Source organism: Mercenaria mercenaria, chromosome 13, assembly GCF_021730395.1.
Source record: "Mercenaria mercenaria strain notata chromosome 13, MADL_Memer_1, whole genome shotgun sequence".
Taxonomy (NCBI): Eukaryota; Metazoa; Mollusca; class Bivalvia; order Venerida; family Veneridae; genus Mercenaria; species Mercenaria mercenaria.
The window spans coordinates 12,977,300-12,996,820 of NC_069373.1; the positions used below are offsets into that span (position 1 = coordinate 12,977,300).

General features: G+C 33.8%; 1 protein-coding gene across 3 annotated transcripts in view; it reads right to left on the reverse strand.

Annotated features, from left to right (window-relative positions):
• The window catches only part of LOC123529789 (metabotropic glutamate receptor 3-like), a 115,681-nt gene that overhangs the window by 69,278 nt on the left and 26,882 nt on the right, over positions 1-19,521 (reverse strand). For all 3 annotated transcript variants that reach the window (XM_053521217.1, XM_053521216.1, XM_053521213.1), the window contains exon 2: positions 17,906-18,024. The gene's annotated coding sequence lies outside the window, so the exon portion shown is untranslated. The remainder of the gene's footprint in view (positions 1-17,905; positions 18,025-19,521) is intronic.

Below are 19,521 nucleotides of genomic sequence, written 5' to 3' on the forward strand. Positions count from 1 at the left end.
GATGGACGGAAGCACAAGGTGGCACCATTTGCACCTTAACTCTTCCCAAAAGAAATTGTACTGGGAAAATAATAAAGTAGTACTTATATCTCTGTCGATCGTTATGCAGTATAGGTTTAATCATATATTCATTTGCTTAAGCTTTATCTTATTATGGCAACTTTTTCACAACAACTTTTGAAAATGTTTCCAGAGAATATCTAACATATATCGTGTGTTCAGAAAATAATTTGTCGTTAAGTAGGCGTCACCAAAGTCTCATTTAATTGATATTTATTAATCTTAAAATTGTTAACGTTAGTTTTTATACAATAGGTGATTGCACATTATATCGTTCGTTTATGAACTCCGTGTTGTCATAATTATGAAGGCTCATCAACTTTAAAATTGAGCCGCACCATGAGAAAACAATGAGAAAACCAACATAGTGCATTTGCGACCAGCACGGATTCAGACCAGCGTGCGCATCCGCGCAGTCTGGTCAGGATCCATGCTGTTAGCTTTCAAAGCCTATTGCAATTAGAGAAACCGTTAGCGAACAGCATGGATCCTGACCAGACTGCGCGGATGCGCACGCTGGTCTGGATCCATGCTGGTCGCAAATGCACTATGTTGGTTTTCTCATGGTGCGGCTTTTTTAAAGTCTGAAAATTAGACTTAAGGATGAAAAATAGTCGAGATATTACAGATTTGTTTAAAGCCTATCTATACTTTAGACATTTTTAGCCGTCTGTAGCTATAGAATGAACACTTACGCACAGTTTCATTAATACCTGTCCTAATTTATTAATGACAGAACCAAAAGAAATTTTAGCATTTTTTTAAAACTTTAAACCTTGAAACCGGGATGAATACGGGTCCTGTTCCTATGGGATCACGGAGTTCTTTTGATTATCTCTGATGAAGCGAGCCTGCTATTATCTTACAGATTTATTTCATTGTTTACATTGCTCAATCTGAATCTCTATAATGCTAGTGGGAGGCTGATCTCTATTTATCGTGACAGGTTTACTTAAATGATAATAAGACGGAAATTAACCCTGATGAATGTAAATTTGCTTTATAGTAATGCAACTAATATACATATTAAATGCCTTTTAAGAAAATGGAAGCTTGAGAGGGTCATATTTTACAGCCAATTAGTTTTATATGCCTTTGTTTTAGTATTTGGACTAAGAAAAAAATCATGAAGCTAAAATACGTTTATATTACAAGTGTTATTCTTTAAGCAGCTTATCCGTTTCAGTTTGACAATATACTCATACTTTCAAATTTAAACTTCTTCGGTTAAGTCTGTTGAAATGCAGCCAAACAAGTGACACTTTCCTTCAGATTGTTATATAATTCTAAATTAGGTATTTCCATCATCAGCATCGCATTTTGTTTTAAAGTCTACAATATTAGGTTACTTGGATTTAGGATCCTTTAATAGATGCGCTATTAACCGTTTTATTCCGATGGTGATTGGAACAACTTCTGGCGATCGTGTCAATGTTAGGATATATCGTAAAAACAAAATAAGACAATTACTTTAAATGTATTTTTCCTATTCCATTGAAATAGACATTTTATCTTTTCCGGAACAAAGATAAAACGGCAATAATCAAACCCTCTGATATCCAGTTTTAGAGTTTTAGTCGTTCTTTTATTAGCTTTGCCAGAACAAGTGATTGAGACTTATGTAGGACAGTATAAATTAAGATAGGATGCGGTCAAAGAATCTGCAACATGGATCGGTTCACAAGGAAAGACGTAGGCAACTATGATAGTTAATACATCATACTGTAATTGAGTTTTAGCAATAGATCACAATGTTGCAAAGTTTTTTTTAATTAGGAAACCGATATATATATATGAAAACCATGACATGAAAATTTGGAGACTAGTTGAAGAAAGCAAAATAGAAGCGGTCTTTAGATACTTCGCTTTGAAGGCGTTTCAGATTAAAATGTGTTATTTTACGTGTCAACATTGATCTGCAAACTATATAGTAGTCAAGCAAAACAGAAAAACATTAATGACAATATCAAAGCTTTGAAATAATTATACATGTATCTTTGGTAATTCTTGTAAACATGATCGTTAACAAGTATTATATTGACTTAAGCGGTTTTGCACAATCCTTGTTACGCAGAGCATTTATTCCAAAGCGTTTCAAATGAAAATATCATTGCAGATACGAAAATCTGACAGTGGTTCCACATGTGTCGGTCATCATTTTATGTATATTGTAGACGATGGATATTTACACAAAAATACATTCAAGTTGAACAGATAGACGTCAAGACAACACTCGCGAAAAGGAACATCAGTTGGCACCGCCTCTGAACGATCAGTAACAAAAACACAATTGGGGAGCTTAAATAGGTTAACTGTGTTTTAAAGTTGTGATTGAAATGGCTCTTTAGAAGTTATAGTTTTCCTAAAAAGGTGAAAAATTAAGTGTAACTTAACTAAGGCTTACGAAGATAGTTATTATTCTTTTGATCCACACAATGTAACATGGCCTGGTGAACTAGTGGTTACAAACTTGACTGTCAACCCACAGGTCCTGGGTTCGAGTCCCGGCCCAAACAAAGGAAATTTCTGAGATACTCGAGTCTCTACCACCTAACCAGAGGCCAGAACTGGTTCTTCCAAGGAAAGACGGCTTCGCGTGTGTCGTTGCTACACAATGGTCACGTTAAAGAACCAGACTGTATGCGCAGAGCTAGTATAAGCTAGCCGGACGTATCTGTATCAAATGGACGTCTCTCTGTCTCTCTTTTCAGTCGCTTTCTGTCGCTCTGTCCTTACTCAGATGCTTAGTGTCCGAATTAGTAGAGAACGGATTTGGCGCTCGGGTGGCTGCCTTTGTATGTATTAAAAGCGCCTTTGAACGTGTTTGTCATAAAAAGGGCGCTATACAAATCTGGTATATTGTAAATATTGTAATAAGTTGTATCAAATTCCCATTCTCGTCAGTGGGGTTAATTTTTTTGGGTTGGACAGAAAAAGATATTAAGTTATTCTAACATACCATTCGCTCCAAAACTCATTTGGCAGATGTATAAAAGGTATTGTTTCTCCAATTATCCACAGAATTGACAATGGTTAATAGAAATAAACGATTCTGTTGAAAGATGTACATTATCTTTAATGAAGTACTCGCACAGAACTATATTTAGGAAGTGTGATATATATTTCAATGTATTACCACTCTACATGTGGTTGTATAAATCACTCACCAATGTATCATGTTTCAATTACCAAGACAAATGCAGATCAAGGAATAAAATGATATATGTGAGCATTAAGTCAAGTTTTTAAAGTTGAAGTATCAATTATCGAGGATTCCCGATTTACGAGATGCCATCACGAGATTATATGAGAGCTTAAGTGTATAGGTGGGAAATTTATAACGTTTTGATAATCAGATGATATAAAACTTGGTAATTTTATTCCTGCTGTCGTCGCCTTTATGAACACGGGGAGACAATTAATTCATACAGCACTAGCATTGTTTTCAATATTGCGAAGAACTATTAACGCAATCTGACGTGTTGGAAGAAAATAAATAGAATATTTTATCGTTAATGAACGCTGTTTGATACAAACTTTGCCATGCTTTTTACTTCTGTTCTATTTACAAACCAAGATTCTCGTTTAGAAAATAAGCGGTAGTGTGTATAACACACAATAAAATATGATTAAACTAAGCTTGTCAAACTCACCTCTATTGTATTTGTACAAAATGGAAAACAAGACGATATAAATAAAACTAGCCATGAGAAATCTGGTTATATAGCATCATACTTAGCAGATATTGGCATAAGATATATTTGACTTGTCCCTTATTTGACACGAACCTAAAGTATCTGCGGTAGCTTGCAAGTAACATGGCGCTTCGATTGGAAAGGAGTCATTCATAAAATTTAGTATGATTTATGATTTCAGGAGTTGTTTACACTAAAATTGATGCCTTTATAACAAGTGTCTTATATCGCTTAAAGGTCTTCTGATATAGAATAGCGAGAGGGCGTAAGTTTCACAAATTTAGTTTAGATGGAGACAGGGTAAGGTATAAGTATATAAATTACGGAATGTACATGTAAAGGTCATAGTCCAGGTGAAAAGAAATGCAAGACCCGCTTTGAAACTAAAATTGAATCACAAGCTTTTGAAACTGGAAAGAAGTGACAACTGTAAATGAAATAATATTTTTTTGGCGAGATTACAATTTATTCTTCGGAAAGTATTATTTTCTATACTGTAACTACTATGGGTTGTTGGTGTATTTTATGTTCAAAGCATTCTGTTAGCATAATGATGCCATATGAATAATGTCTGTTTGCCTGTGTGATAACATGTAAGTATTGCTACTGCATTGTATTAGTTACTACTTACAATCCATTAGTATTAATGTCATACATTATGTCGAATGTAAATTAAAATCTGCATTGATAATAAAAATAATTTATTATATTAAACAAGTACTGATTCAAAAACCTACTTTAAAATATGACCAGTACAAGGTACCAGTCCACATACTATATATACTATGTTCTACTAAAATAGCAATACTCAAATATTGATAGTTGATCATTTATTGCCGTGCCGATCACCTCCTAATTTATCATATGTTATAAGATAGGAATGGCCGATACAATAAATTAAAACTGAAGGTAATAGTGTGTGACTGTCTAAGCGATACGGAACGATCTGTTAATTCAACGTTGCCTATTTCTGATTTTCATTAAAGATACGTTTCTTGGGAAACAAATACAATTTATATGTCTGTCACTTTATCGCCATCAGCCGATCTCTGTGCAAGCTATTTCCGGAACAACAATGCAGTAGCTTTAATCTTTGTCTGAAATGTTTAACTAAATGAAGCGTTGCGAATGGCTAGTTCCATGTCACGGGGTATCGTTTCAGTAACAGACAAAGTACTAGTACCTATTTTATACCTATCAGATTTCAATATTTTAAGTTCATTCGTCAATTATAATGAAGCAAAACATTTAATGATGCCCTTTTCCTTCTCACAACATATGGAGCCTGACTGAATTTTGTTGACTTAGTAACAATATAACAAAACAAAATATTTTTTTAAACGATTATCTAGTCGGTAGGTGAAGGACGGCTCTAAACCGTCGGAATTATTATTTCGCGTTATATTTTGACAGAACAGAATAGTTATATTATTGAAAGGTACCTTTAAAAAGTGTTATTGTTGGTACCTACATTCTAGGCACGGCACTACTGGATACAGATACTCAAATTTAGCACCACTTCATCGGAGCATTAATGATTAAAGCCATAAATGTGTGACTTGATCTTTTCGAGTTACATAATTACGACATTATAGATTTTCTCCCGGGCCTATGCTTCTTCTATTTCATTGATTATACTCGAAATTCTCTGCTAATTTGGATTTAATGCGGAATAATCCGTTTAGACATCCTAGAAATACCTTCGTTAAGTGCACAATTCTTAGAGACGAAAGTTGGGAGGAAATAAGTTTGCATTTAGCCTGATATATTTATACAAATTGCTACCATGAAGAATGAAGTATTGGTGAACTTTTGTATAGATAATTTATTTACATTTAAGCATGTTTTATCATGTCTAACAAGTGCAATAGCATAATATCTAAATTTGATAAAAGACCAAGTAATAGTGATTGCGGTACACTGAACGTAACAATAAATAATTTAAAGACAAAGATTCAGTTGAAATAGCCTTGTTGACAGAACACACTTGAGACAGACTACCTACCAACCTACCTACCTACCTACCTACATGACTAACTAACTAACTAACTAACTAACTATAAGTGTTTGAAGCGATCCTGTCGAGTTATAGCAAAGTGTTTCAATTTAAGTTAAGCATCTGAGACGCATGAATAACAAACAATTACAAACGTTGTTATAAATATTTGATGCTGGTTTTGTGACATCTCGTTCTAAGACGAAGGTATTCAGGTTTTTTCATCTCAAATGTGAACTATTACTTTCCAATTACGCTTCTATGATTTCTTCCAATGAAATGGATGGCATCTGTTTGGCAGAATCTCGGTATGGCATATGAATTAATATTTGAAGTGTGAATTCAATATTGCCTGCCCGGTCAGGTTTTGGAAAAGGGGCCTATCGTATTTTTCACCTTTGACAGTTGTTCCTTCAATTTATTTGCCAGTTCGTTCTGAAATAGTTTTGATAATGTCCAGTCAGACAGTTGATTCATAATCTTGTAATTCATGCTGAGATTATGTTTACCTATATATTAATTACCATAACACGTTGAACCCTCTGTTACACCACTTCATCTACATGCCGATTATGATCATGAATGCATCAAAGTGAGAGATGACCGAACAAGGAAAATATTTTAATGTAAAATAAAAATGAGTTTTCATGTTAATCCACAGCTACAATGTCCTGTGGCTTTCGAACATGGTGGTGGTGGGGGGGGGGGGGGGGGGGGTAAGGGGTAATAGTAAGGTCAGGTGCACCATAAACCGGTGGTTTTGTCACTGACCGTTCCAAGGCGGGGGCTTTTGCCACCGACCGTTCCAAGGCGGTGCCCCCACTTTGTGTGAGTGTGTGTTTGGTCGTTTGCGCGTCCGCGTACTAGATTGGCGTTTGGGGAGGCTGCGGTTTGGAACGTGGCTTTCTCTGTTGAATATCTATCCTTGGTTTTCATATTGATCTTGGTAAAAATCCAAGGTTTGCTGTATTGCTCTGAGGCTGTATTTTTTCTTCTGACCAGACAACACTATCATTCTAGTTTAAAGGTAAATCGCTGAGGCGGTTACCGAAAATAAGGTGTAGTGTACATGCTATTTGTCATACTGATACTGATAAAAAAAACTGGATATAATTATTACGAAAATATTTTATTATTCTCTTTTCTCTTCATGTTTTAGGATTTGAGTTCCGAAATGTGAATACTTAACTCCAAAATAACGTTGCTAATATAACGGCAGTATCGTGGAAATCGTACAAAAATATTTCAGTTTAATATCGCCATCTTGCGATTGCTGGCATTATGTATTATGCTGAGCCGGTGATATTCGTTTTGCCGATCGATATTCTGACTTAGATTTCCTTAATGGTATGTCAACGTGAAATTTATATGACAAGTGTCGACGACCTTGTTGCACGTACATCGACGCCAAATGATAACAGAAAACATTATTGGAATAGATATCATGTGATGTACCAGCTAAGAAACCGAAAGTGAACAGGCATTTAGCAGTTTTGAAACGAAAAAGGCATTGGAAATGGTATATGCTCCTCTTTTTTTGAGCAGAAATTAATTCATAAACTAGAAAAGCGGTAAAATTGAATGTTTATGGATGTATATATTTATCCATAGTCGCTATCGTGGAAACAAAGGTTTGTTTGTTTTGTTTTTGGGTTTAACGCCGTTTTTCAACAGTATTTCAGTCAACGCCGACCTCAACATAGGGCAATACAAGTATTTCTCAAGAAGTGCTGGATCCAGGCAGATGGGAACATGACTTCGCCTACATTTTGTTCTCATAATTGCTGTAGGTATGCTCCTTATATGGATCGATGGTCCATAGTTTGTGCTTTTGATCGGGCTATAGTTCAACACAATTTACTGGACAAAAGTTAAACCTCTAATGTCGGGTGATAAAACACTTATTGCATGACTTGCCTGTCAATAGTCAAAACTATTTGCTCTCTACAGTCAAGCCATCCAAAAAGTGAATATTAATTCATAATATTTTCTCGAGTTCTATATTGATAAAATATAAGGAAAGAGCAAAAGAATTGCTTTAAATGCAATACATAAAACTTCCTTCAGTGAGGCCAGATACCTTGTCTTAACTGTATAATATGTGAAAGTATTAGTACAGAATGGGTGATAATTCTAAAATAATTCTAGATGAAATTGAGTTCGTTTATCTGCTTTTATCTGAAATTATAAAGATTAAATATTTATCAATACAGATTGTCTCGCATATTGATTTTGCGAATCGGAATCCTGTGTACATTTAGACAAATGGCTTGATTGTTTTATTGAAGTGTATCGTGATCATTTGAATATGTAGATAGGTAGGTATAGGTAGGTAAATTCTATATTTACAGAGGCCGACTCATTATTCTGACCTGTAACCTATACTGTGTTGGTGCGCCGTAAAACCCAAATAAAATAAATAAAAATAAATTATTCTGACTGCTAATAATCCCGCCGGGTGTTACACTGAAAGACTGTGTCCACTGCAGGTATTTTTAAAGTGAATAAATACATAATCATATGAGGTCGGTTTACTTAAACTTTTATTAATTTTCATAACTTGAATCATATTCATTTTTTTTCTATAATGACTACTGTAAAGGTCAGGAATGGATAAGCTAAAGTGCACATACGCGTGGTTCCATAAATGTTACTGATATAATATACCGTTAAAGCAATATTTCTTTCACTAATGCAGGATGGTCACATTGCAATACTTAGGTTTGTTTAATTTTTGTAGGGCTTAGGAGGTAGATTCGGCATTGTAGGAGCTTTTGGAGTCCTCAGCTCACAGAAAAGATATGTGTCTCTCAGTTTAGGCATAATTTAAATTATAATAATTTTAAATATATTTTATTTAAAGAACAAACTATGGGATAATTAATTTAAGAAAGAAAAAAAAACATTGAAGTCAACAAAATCTTTATAGTAGATGTAAATAACTCAATGGATTTACGGATTTGATGACTAACAGATAAAGATGGTCTCGATTTTTCTACGACTAATAATGATAAATAGTTACATAAAAGGCTATTAGGTACAACAAAAGGGAAGTAGTCTTAAATGTAGGAATTCTGTGCATACTTGATTCATAATGTGTATTAAATTGTGCCAATAATCAAAATTTTTCAGCGATAAAAAAATGTCAAAAGCGATAATGTATCATTTTTAGGGACCCTGACTTAGGCTTGTGACGGACTTGGACACTCTCTCGTGGTTGCTATTTTGCATTATATCAAATCCCTTCAAAGAAACAATGCTCCATGAACAAGTTTTTATTCTTGTATTTTGACTGCTTAAGTGTGAACCTGTGGGTACCAGAACCTAGAATCGGTATCTTTCGCATCGAACTCAGCCGTGGTGATTAATAATTGTCTGCCTAGTATATCGAAACCCATAGACATGAAGAAGATAATCACCTTCGGACAATTTTGTATAAAGAATTAATTACATTATATTTTTCATTGACATGGGGAATAGTTTAATCAAATTAAATGCGACTGAGTTATGTAGATTAATTGTGTTCTTAATACCACTCATTCATCACATGTGATTCTATTAGTGTATGAATAGTGTGAAGAAACACCCTCCATTACTTTGTGTTCATGACTCGGAAATAATTTTAAAATTAAAAATATCAGTATAAAGGGGATAACTCAAAAATAGGCAAGGTAGAGTTATTGTTCTTGCACACTGCACTTCCTTCCAATGTGTTCTATCAGTGTATGAAGTTTGAAGAAAATTCCTCCAGTACTTTTGGAGTTATGCTCCGGACAAAGATCGTTGCGGACGGACGGACGAACGCACGGACGGAGAGCATTTCTAATATCCCCTTCACCTTTGGCGGGGGGATAAATAAAAATAAATTATTCTGACCTGACTTTAATTTAGAATTACACATTCTTATTTGAAGTGTTACACAGTATCACTTGTCCTACTTGAACATTTATTTTTGCACATACAAGTAAAATTAAATACTATAATACTATGACTGTATCGTTATTGTAATTAATAAGCTTTTGATTTTAACTATTTTCTAAACTTGAAATCATATTCATTTTCTTTAAAGTAGCCAGACTATAGTAAAGGCGAGACTAATTTAAAGGTCAGCAAGTTTAGATAAAGCATGACAAGTGCCACCGTGGTATCTATTCGGCGTGCAGATATCTATCCTTATTATAAGATGTTACTGGATAGTTTTCCTTAAATATACCTTGTTAGAATATATTATATACTATTTCCACTAAGGTGGCATGAGAAATGGTCAGCAGTTGACACATCATCCTTTAAGGTTTTGCTATATAACATTGGTCTTTGTGAAGGGCTTAGGAGGTAGGATGTCGAGAGCACCTTAGCTAGGCAGCGCTTTTGCTGCAGAGCGCCTTAGCTTTCGAGCAGAGCTGTAAGATGATGGGTGTCTCTCAGTTTTGGTATTTAAGATTCTAAATTATAATTATTATTATTAAACTTATTTTATTTTAAAGGACTATTTTGGAACTATGGATACATTAATTTAAGAAAGATAGAATTATTTATTTTAAATGTGCATCTAGAGAGAGAGATTTTATGTATTAATTAATTCAGGATAATTTCGGGATTTGGAATGAATAAATCATATTTAAAGAACTTTGTACCTCTTTTTTTATGTACTAAATAAAATCGATTATACGATCGACTAATGAACATGTAAAACGGCTGATAGGGGTACAATACAAAAAGGAAGATTAGTCTTAAATTGTTAGGACTTATGTTTCTTGTGCAGTACTGTTGATATAATTGCTATCTAGAATTGCATCCAATAACAGAAGAGTTATAAAGTCGAAAAAATAATGTACAAAGGAGATAAATGTAAATTTATTACGGACAGTTATGGTTTGAGGGACTGACACTTCCTCTGGTTGCTATTTTTCATATTAAATCCACTTCAAAGAAACAATGCCTCTCATTGAAATCTAAATATTTATATTAATTGTATTGTGTAACTAGGATACATGTATAGTCTGCGTTAGAGACACTGTGGATACAGCAGAAAACACTACGATATAACGTATAATTTGTCTCCGACACAGAAGCGTCGACCGGTGATAGATTTATTAGTGAATTGCTCTTGCCGTAGGTCTTATCGGTAACACACATAGACAGATGCTACATAAAGATTACACTCCACCATTTCGAGACAGATCTTTGATCATAAAATATAGAATTAATTACAATTCCTCTATCTTTTCACTTTGCCATGGATTTATCTGTCTAATACGTTTGTTTTTAATCAATAGTTTAACCATGCGACCTGAGCTTTTATGTCAGCATTAATTCTGTCGTTCATTTCTTAAATAACCCTACTCTGTTGCATACTATAGTGGACCAATATACCGGTATTATGCAGTATTGCACACTACAGTCGAATGTAAAAACAGCCCGTACTGCATTGACATTATGTTTTCATGAAACAGTTTGAAATATAATATACAATTAATACAATACTCAACGTATATAATTTAGGATACTGGGTCTTAACTGAAAAATTATTGCCGATCAGTTTACAGACAATACCGAAAACCCTCGAATAGTAAGTCAAAAATTTACAACAAACTATTACATTGGGACAAATATGTTTTAGTACCATGAGGGATTAGGAAACACCTCAGACAATTTGCACGATCTTCAATACAATTATTTCAATAAATGTCTTGTCGCGGCACCAGTGATATTTACTGCCTTCCGATTAGAATAATAATTATTGGAAAAACAAAGCGGCAAAATATGCAAGATTTTTTTTCAATAGTGTTAAGTGTCAATATTTACGGAACAATACACTACAGTTAATAAGCTGATATGTGAAACATGCTCCATACCGTGCTCCTCTGTAGATATTGATATTTATGTAGTTTTGGATAGTACTGGCGTTACATTTGTTTGTTTAGTGTTTTAGGAAGGAAAATCGTTCTGTATCTCGGGCATAAAACAAATAGTATTCATAAATTGGCTAAATATATTATGTTTGTAGATGATTCATATTTAATATGTCGGTAATTACTACAATTAACTTCTCTTTACACCGCAATCAAACTAAACCGTTTATTTTATACTTTTCATGAAACATTATGGTGGCCTAAGACGCTTTACTGAATGTTTGTTTCGGCTAAAATCTCCAAAAGTTTATACTTTTGTTTTATTTAGAAAGTGTATAACTTCATTCCGGAAAGAACTTTTAGATCTCTAAACAAAAATGTAGTCCCTCTGCCGATAAAAAAAGATAAAGAGAATAACAGTTCTAGCTGATCATCAATGTATGAACACGAATTACAGCTAGATCTGATCACCTGCACACAGAAGACTTAACTGCATTTTATACAGTATTTCCAGATTGACTACGGATGGTCAATGGTTCTACCCAGGCGCCCGCTCGTTTGAAATAATGCACAGAGGGCCACCTAAAGGCTTCCCCCATCATCAAAGCTGGAAAGTCGCCATATGACCTATAATTGTGTCGATGCGACGTTAAACCTAGCAAAAAATAAATAAAAAAATCCAGATTGAGGGAACCGTCTTCTAATTCATTTTATATGTATAGTGATAGTAGGTTATATTCCTTAACCATACTCAGAAGGTCATAAAACTGAAACAAATATTCTTTTCAAAAGTCTACCCTTGAATAATTAATCGACAAAAAATCTGTAAAAGCATAAACACTAACTTAAACGTAATATAATTGAATTTGCAAAAGTAAAACGCGTTACAGACAATTTTAGCATAAAACTGCTGGTCTTGTCACTTTTCGGGTGTGTTTCAACAGGAGGGAAAACGTGTATTAACAGAGAGATTCTCGCGCCCCCGTGCTGTTAAAACACCGTTTTATATATATGCGTTCCATGGTAAAACGCAAACGTGTTACGGCCCGAAAACGGATAATTTAAAAGGAAATGACGTCAACGTGAAAATACAACGCTAATATTCACGCGCATTTCATGTAAATTTAATGACGTTGAAGAATATAACATTCATTTATTAGTTTTTACGCGTTTTATGCTAGAATAGCGTTAGCGCATGTTCATTTCGTACTATAACATCTTCAGAATCCCTCGGTAGTTTTGCTAAAGAGTCCTAAGTCGTCACATATTTTTGACTGACATCATTATATATCATTAGCAAGTAGAATGTTGATTCATCTAAATCTCTGTAAATAGGTCGAATAAGAATTAATTTTCATAGAGAATTTCCCTTTTTCAAATCTACTAAAATTATTTCAAAATGCAAAAACGCTAGTTTTCTGGCTTTAAACAAAAATACGGGCAAGCTGATCTTTATATCTACGAAATGGATCATCTTGATGATGGGCATTATGAGCGTTGCAGTATGTACTATGAGCACATCAAATTCAACTTTCGGACATGCCTTGTAGAACAAAATCAACATTGTATTCAAAAGAAATTAAATAGAATCTAAATCCTATTCAGCTGTTTGAAAACTCTTTTGATATATTTGCTAAGAGGATATTCTATACTAACTAACTATATATTGTTTTCCTGTCATTTAACCTTTAGCTTGCTGGTGGCAAGTGATTCTGCCTTTGCGACCAGTGCAGACCAACATCCGTGCAGGCTGATCATGGTCTGCACTGTTCGCTATTCAGTCAGAAAATTTCCAGTAAACACCCCTTTTGATAATAAGTGAACTTTCAAAATTGAATGATCGAACAGTCAATTTCAGAAATTTATCAGGGTAAAGGTTAAGTGCTCTTAAGTACTAAAAATAATATCTGTAGCTGTAAGAGTTTATATGAAATAAGGAAGATATTTAATTAGTATCATGCAAGTTTTATGAAATCAGGAGAAAAGTGTTTTTTCTTTTTCAAACTGTTTTAAGAAGCCGCACAAATCAAGCAACATACCCTAGAATAATTTTTATGAGCGTATTATATCAAAATTATCTGTTTGGTCCAATTATGAAGAAAACTAGATTGACATGAACCTTTTACTCTAATTCTCTGGAATATTTCAATACTTGTCCCCTAGTTAAAGCATTTTATTTTACTGTTCATAACCATCGAGTTTACTTTACATACATTTCACATAAAAATCAGTTGAGATGAAAATAATTATACTTCGAGATATGATTTTGTAAATTGTTTTCCTTCAAAGTTTTGCATCTTCCTTTTTTGTTTAGGGAATATTCCACTATAGACAAGATCCTAAAGCTACCAAATAAAGACTAAATACACAGGAGTAATCACGAATCAACTTTACAAAATCATCTGAAAGCACTTAAGGACATTTGGTTTACATAACGAACTTCGATCGGACTTGCTCATCATCTCAATTCTCTTAAGGTTAAACACAGGTTGTTATGGCAGCCATAGACTATCAGCTTTAAATATACACACACACATTTAAGTCATCATTACTTCCATCATTACATAAAGTTTACGCTCCCTTTGTTCTCTTTGTATTTGGAATTCATCTGGAAGCTGTATTATCTATTTTTCAAGAACAACACCGAGATAAATAGAAAATATTATTGTCGTATGTCTAATGTTTTACGATGCTCTTCAAATGACAATGTCTTATTTTTTAGTCTATTAACCATGGTTTTAGATGGTTAATGTAATTAAGCAAGATACTCGATCATTTTTTACCACTTAAATTGACTGGATATTCCAAAAGACCAAAAAAGTTATCATACAGCTTTTATGGCATAAGGTAATTGACAAATTAGGATCATGTCTTACGAGACAGTGTATGTACTTTAAACATTGTGCTGCTGAGTTTTAAGTGATCATAAAACCAGTTAAACGTACACAAGTTAAGAGCAAACCATGCAGAACGGCTTGTATCTCAAGAAGATTTGTAATATACATAGATGTGGTTCATCAGTGCAAAATTAATATCGGACAGAAAAAGTAATATAAAATACAAATGATGCGTTAACAATTTAGGGCACTTGTCTCTTCATAATTATGAAATAGTTACCCATATCTTAAAGACATCAATGTTCCTCCTTAGATCACAACGTTCTTAATAAATAAATATGTCTGCTGGCATATAATCTGCTTTGATAACAGTATTTCTAGACAGAAAAAAAACATATAATATTGCAGTAGAATGTTTCATCAATAGCTGAAAGATTTATTAATGGATTGGTCTTGCCCTAAGCCTTATACCAGTACTTCAAATAGACAGATACGACATAAATGGTATCCTTCTATCACGAAGATGAAATCATCATGTCAGTGTCGTTTCAGTTCTTGTCACCGAGATTTAAAGTTTCATGGGTATGTGCACGGATAAGTATGTGCACGGATAAGATTTTATGGCATATTTCAATACGTGTCAAGATGCAGAACACTGCAATGTAATTGAAAGACACATTCATAAATCACCTATAAGTTTAGTGGTATATGCTATATAAAACGAGGTATACATCTTATTTTTAGTATACAGATATAACATAAGAGTTTTAGTGCACATGTATTTCTATATGATATTACACGTTTCGAAAGTTTGGCAACTCAATGGCAAAAATTGCAGCATTTTCATTATTAGTTATTGGATTCCAGAAAAGTAATTACGCACGATACCACAAGGATTCGAGTGTAATATTTTTCTCGAATCCTGAGTAACGGATGTTTTCTATGACGTAAATCATTTTTGTAATTTTCGATTTGTTTCATAAATAATTATAACTTTGATAAAACAATACAAAATACCTATTTTAAAAACTGAAGCATAAAACCAATTAATTTCATAAACAGTCTATCGAACTTGATCCTTGTATTTTTCGATTCATAACATGTTGTATATACAAGTTCAAGTAGGCAACATTTGAGCCGCGCCATGAGAAAACCAACAGAGTGGGTTTGCGACCAGCATGGATCCAGACCAGCATGCGCATCCGCGCAGTCTGGTCAGGATCCATGCTGTTAGCTTTCAAAGTCTATTGCAAACCGTCAGTGAACAGCATGGATCCTGACCAGACTGCGCGGATGTGCAGGCTGGTCTGGATTCACGCTGGTAACAAAGCCACTATGTTGGTTTTCCCATGGCACGGCTCAAAATTTTATTAAAGACATGTGAGTCGTTAACTGCATAAAAGGTAAAAATCTGAAGAAAAAAACCAACATTTTTTTAAAAAGGCTTATTTAAGGAAACTCGGAAATTTTTTTTTGCCAAACCTTTTCATATCTTTTTCCTTACTCTCTATAATCAATACAGGATACAGTCCGAAATATTTATCTTCACATCAACGTTCTTTGTTTCCTTCTCTTTGATTTAGCTTACAGGTTCTTTTTGTATACATTACAAATGCTTGCATATAAATTGTACGAACTTTAAAATTGAATGGCTGACTTTATTATCCCCCGCCGATGAAATCGGGAGGGGATATTGAAATGGCATTGTCCGTCCGTCATTCCGTCAGTCCGTCCGTCCGCAGCCATTTCTCAGTAACTACCTGGTAGAATTTCATGAAACTTGACATAAACATGAACCAACATACTGCGATGATGCCCGTCAAGTTTTTTTTTGATTGGTCAATTTCCCTTAGAGTAATTGCCCTTGATTTAATGAAAAATGTTCGCCCGCAGCCATTTCTCAGTAACTAGCAGGAAGAATTTCATCAAACTTGAAATAGACATGAACCAAGATACTGCGATGATGCCCTTCATTTTCTTTTTTTCTTGGTCAATTTTCCATAGTGTTATTGCCCTTTAATTGTTTAAAATCCACCTATTTGTTTTTTTATTGGTCAATTTCCATTACAGTTATTGCCCTTCTAATGATTTAATGAAAAATGCACAAAAATGTCCGTCCGCAACCATTTCTCAGTAACTAGCATGTAGAATTTCATCAAACTTGAAATAAACATGAGCCAACATACTGCAATGATGCCCGTCAGGTTTTCTCGGATTGGTCAATTTCCCTTAGAGTTATTGCCCTTGATTTAATGAAAAATACACATCTGCAGCCATTTCTCAGTAAAAAGTTTGTAGAATTTCATGAAACTTGAAATAAATATGAACCAACATACTTTGATGATGCCCGTCATTTTCTTTTTTTATTGGTCAATTTTTTATATTAAACTTCTTTCATTCTTTTCCATGAACATTTATTATAAACATGTGAAGTTGTGTACCCACACCTGGTCGCCACCTTGCCTTGGTCACACCCCCCCCCTCCCAACCCCCACCACCTCCCCCACCCCCCAATTTATTTTCATTCCTTTTTTTTTTTTCTTTTTTCAAACCTTTCATGAATATTTATCAACATGCAAAGTTGTACCATTCTCTCACCTCACTCATGCTCACCATCCCGATTATGCATTCCCCACCCCCACCCCAATTTTTTTTTCATTTTTAATTTTCCATCATTATTTATAATCAACATGTAAAGTTTTGTATCCCCCCCCACCAAAAAAACCCATTCATTTTTCTGTTAATTTGATTTTGACTCATGAAATTATTTGCTTCTTTGTAACATTCTTAACTTTTTGCCAGTTATATTTTTTTGCCGTTCCTCAACACAGACCCTTTCGGCGGGGGATACCAATTCATCGAATTTGCTTGTATTACATTTGCAATTGTCAGTCATAGTTAAACTTCAGCGTATTGATAACGTTAAAGGAACTATTTCCAAACAGACACGTACGGTATCATTCATCAATTATTAATACATGTGAGTTGTTTTGTGCCCATGTCAAAATGATCTGTAGTTTCAATTCTAAGAGGAGAGAGAAAAAGCTTAAAGCGTGTATTCAATTTTGAACCGAGTGGTTTCCTTCAACAAGAAGTAAATCCAGTTACTAAAAATACTTCAATAGTATAAACAGATAAACAGACAAAACGTTACCAAACATGGTTTGCAATATAGATCAGTAACAATGAGTTTTGGAAATATTTATCCAAGACGTGTCTAAAACATCTAACTTCTAGAGCAATACGTAAAGTGCAGTTATTTCGGAAATACACGCAGTTCATCATCAAACGATACAAAATAAAAGCACTTAAAAAATAATTTTCCTATTACCCTCGATATTGAAAGTGGTACATCGCACAATAAGGTGTAACATAAAATAAACTTGCTGGGCTTAAAGGTTTAATGAAATAGTTATAATAGTTACTGTATATATAGTAATTAAATGTTAAAATATTTCTACTTACTTGTTTTTATTTCCTATCTCTTCATTTAAGAAGTAACTGGCTGAGCAGATAATTACCATCTGAACATGCAGACTCAATAATAAGCGAAGTTGTTGTTGAATGTCATTCAGGAAAAATCGCTGAAAAGAACAAGCATATAGCTGCTGTTACAATATTATCATATGGTACTATGATCATGTCAAATAGCATTTGCTAAAACACCCCAAGCATTTAGGCAATTAATTTCTATAGCACTTGGAAAGGTCATAGCCGGTCATGCTAGCCAGTTATTCCAATTAACGAAATATTTCATCAATTTTGATAGAGTAGTCACTTCTCGCGAGTATGATATTTAAAGATATATCAAATCGTGGAAAATAGCCTTCATTAGGGATAAACTAAGGGGGATACCGTTTTTAGCATATTTAAGAGCCAGCTGATACACAGTGTATTTACAACATAATGTTACAAGGAAATTCATTGATGTAAGCATCAAAGACGCCGCCAAGTGTTGTGTCTGAAGTACATTTTAATACTGAAATATGAGAAATCACCTAATCATTACTCTATTAGTCTGACTGGCTACAAGTTATCAACATTAGCACATAAAACAATATATGTTATAAACTGTTTAAAACATGAAGAATAAACATGATAGAAAAGTTTTACCATGCAATACAAATCCTCTACCTGCAATGACATTAACATTGCGAATAGGTGGTCCCTTTACATACAAAATTAAAGTAATTATTTCACTAACTAAGGTCACCTAGCTCCTGTGAAAAGTTCTTATATACAGGAGCGTGTGTATGAAGTTTCACAGAAATGCAGTTTGTTGGGAAATGAGGAAATGTTGAAATTATTTCAAAGTTGTGGTTCACAGAAACCATTATTTTTATTATCATGTAATGTAATGAGTGTTTTCTATTTACTGATGAAGTTTTATGGACCTCAGTCACCTACATTATAGATTTCAGAATGCAGATTATACACAGCAATTTACTGTTTCCGTTGCCAAAAACAACCAAAAATTTTTTCCAAGAAAAGAATGATATAACATAAATAATCTCTATATTGCCCCTGTTCACAAAGCATGAATCTTTCTTATATACTTTTGAATATCATAGAATTCTTTTTTTTTCGGACGAACGATAAACTTGAAGTCCTCGTTGAACTGTAAGGTTACTAGGAGTATGTCAGTTTCTAGATTCAAATCTAATATTACAAGAAATTTAGCAAGCATAATAACCTACTGCCAAAGTGTAGAAAATATCTAAATGAAAATGTTTTTTTTTTTTTTTTTGTCAGGAATGGACAAATACAAAAACTATCTATCAAATTAAAAAGAAAAAAGAAAAAAAGAAGCAAGTAACAATATATAATAAAACCAGAGCAACTGACTAGTCATATAAGATCAATGAACATATAAATTCAACAAGGAATTCTATTTTAAAGTCACTGATGCTTTGATAAGTTATGGTCCCATGGCTTTTGATATTTCGATCTAACCACATTTAAAGAAGTATTAACTTGTCACTGACAAATTCAGCCAAATGCTCTTTAGCCAATAGCACACCTTATAGTTGACAGTGTATATCTGTAAACAATGAGTAGATCTATATGACACATAAGCAAAA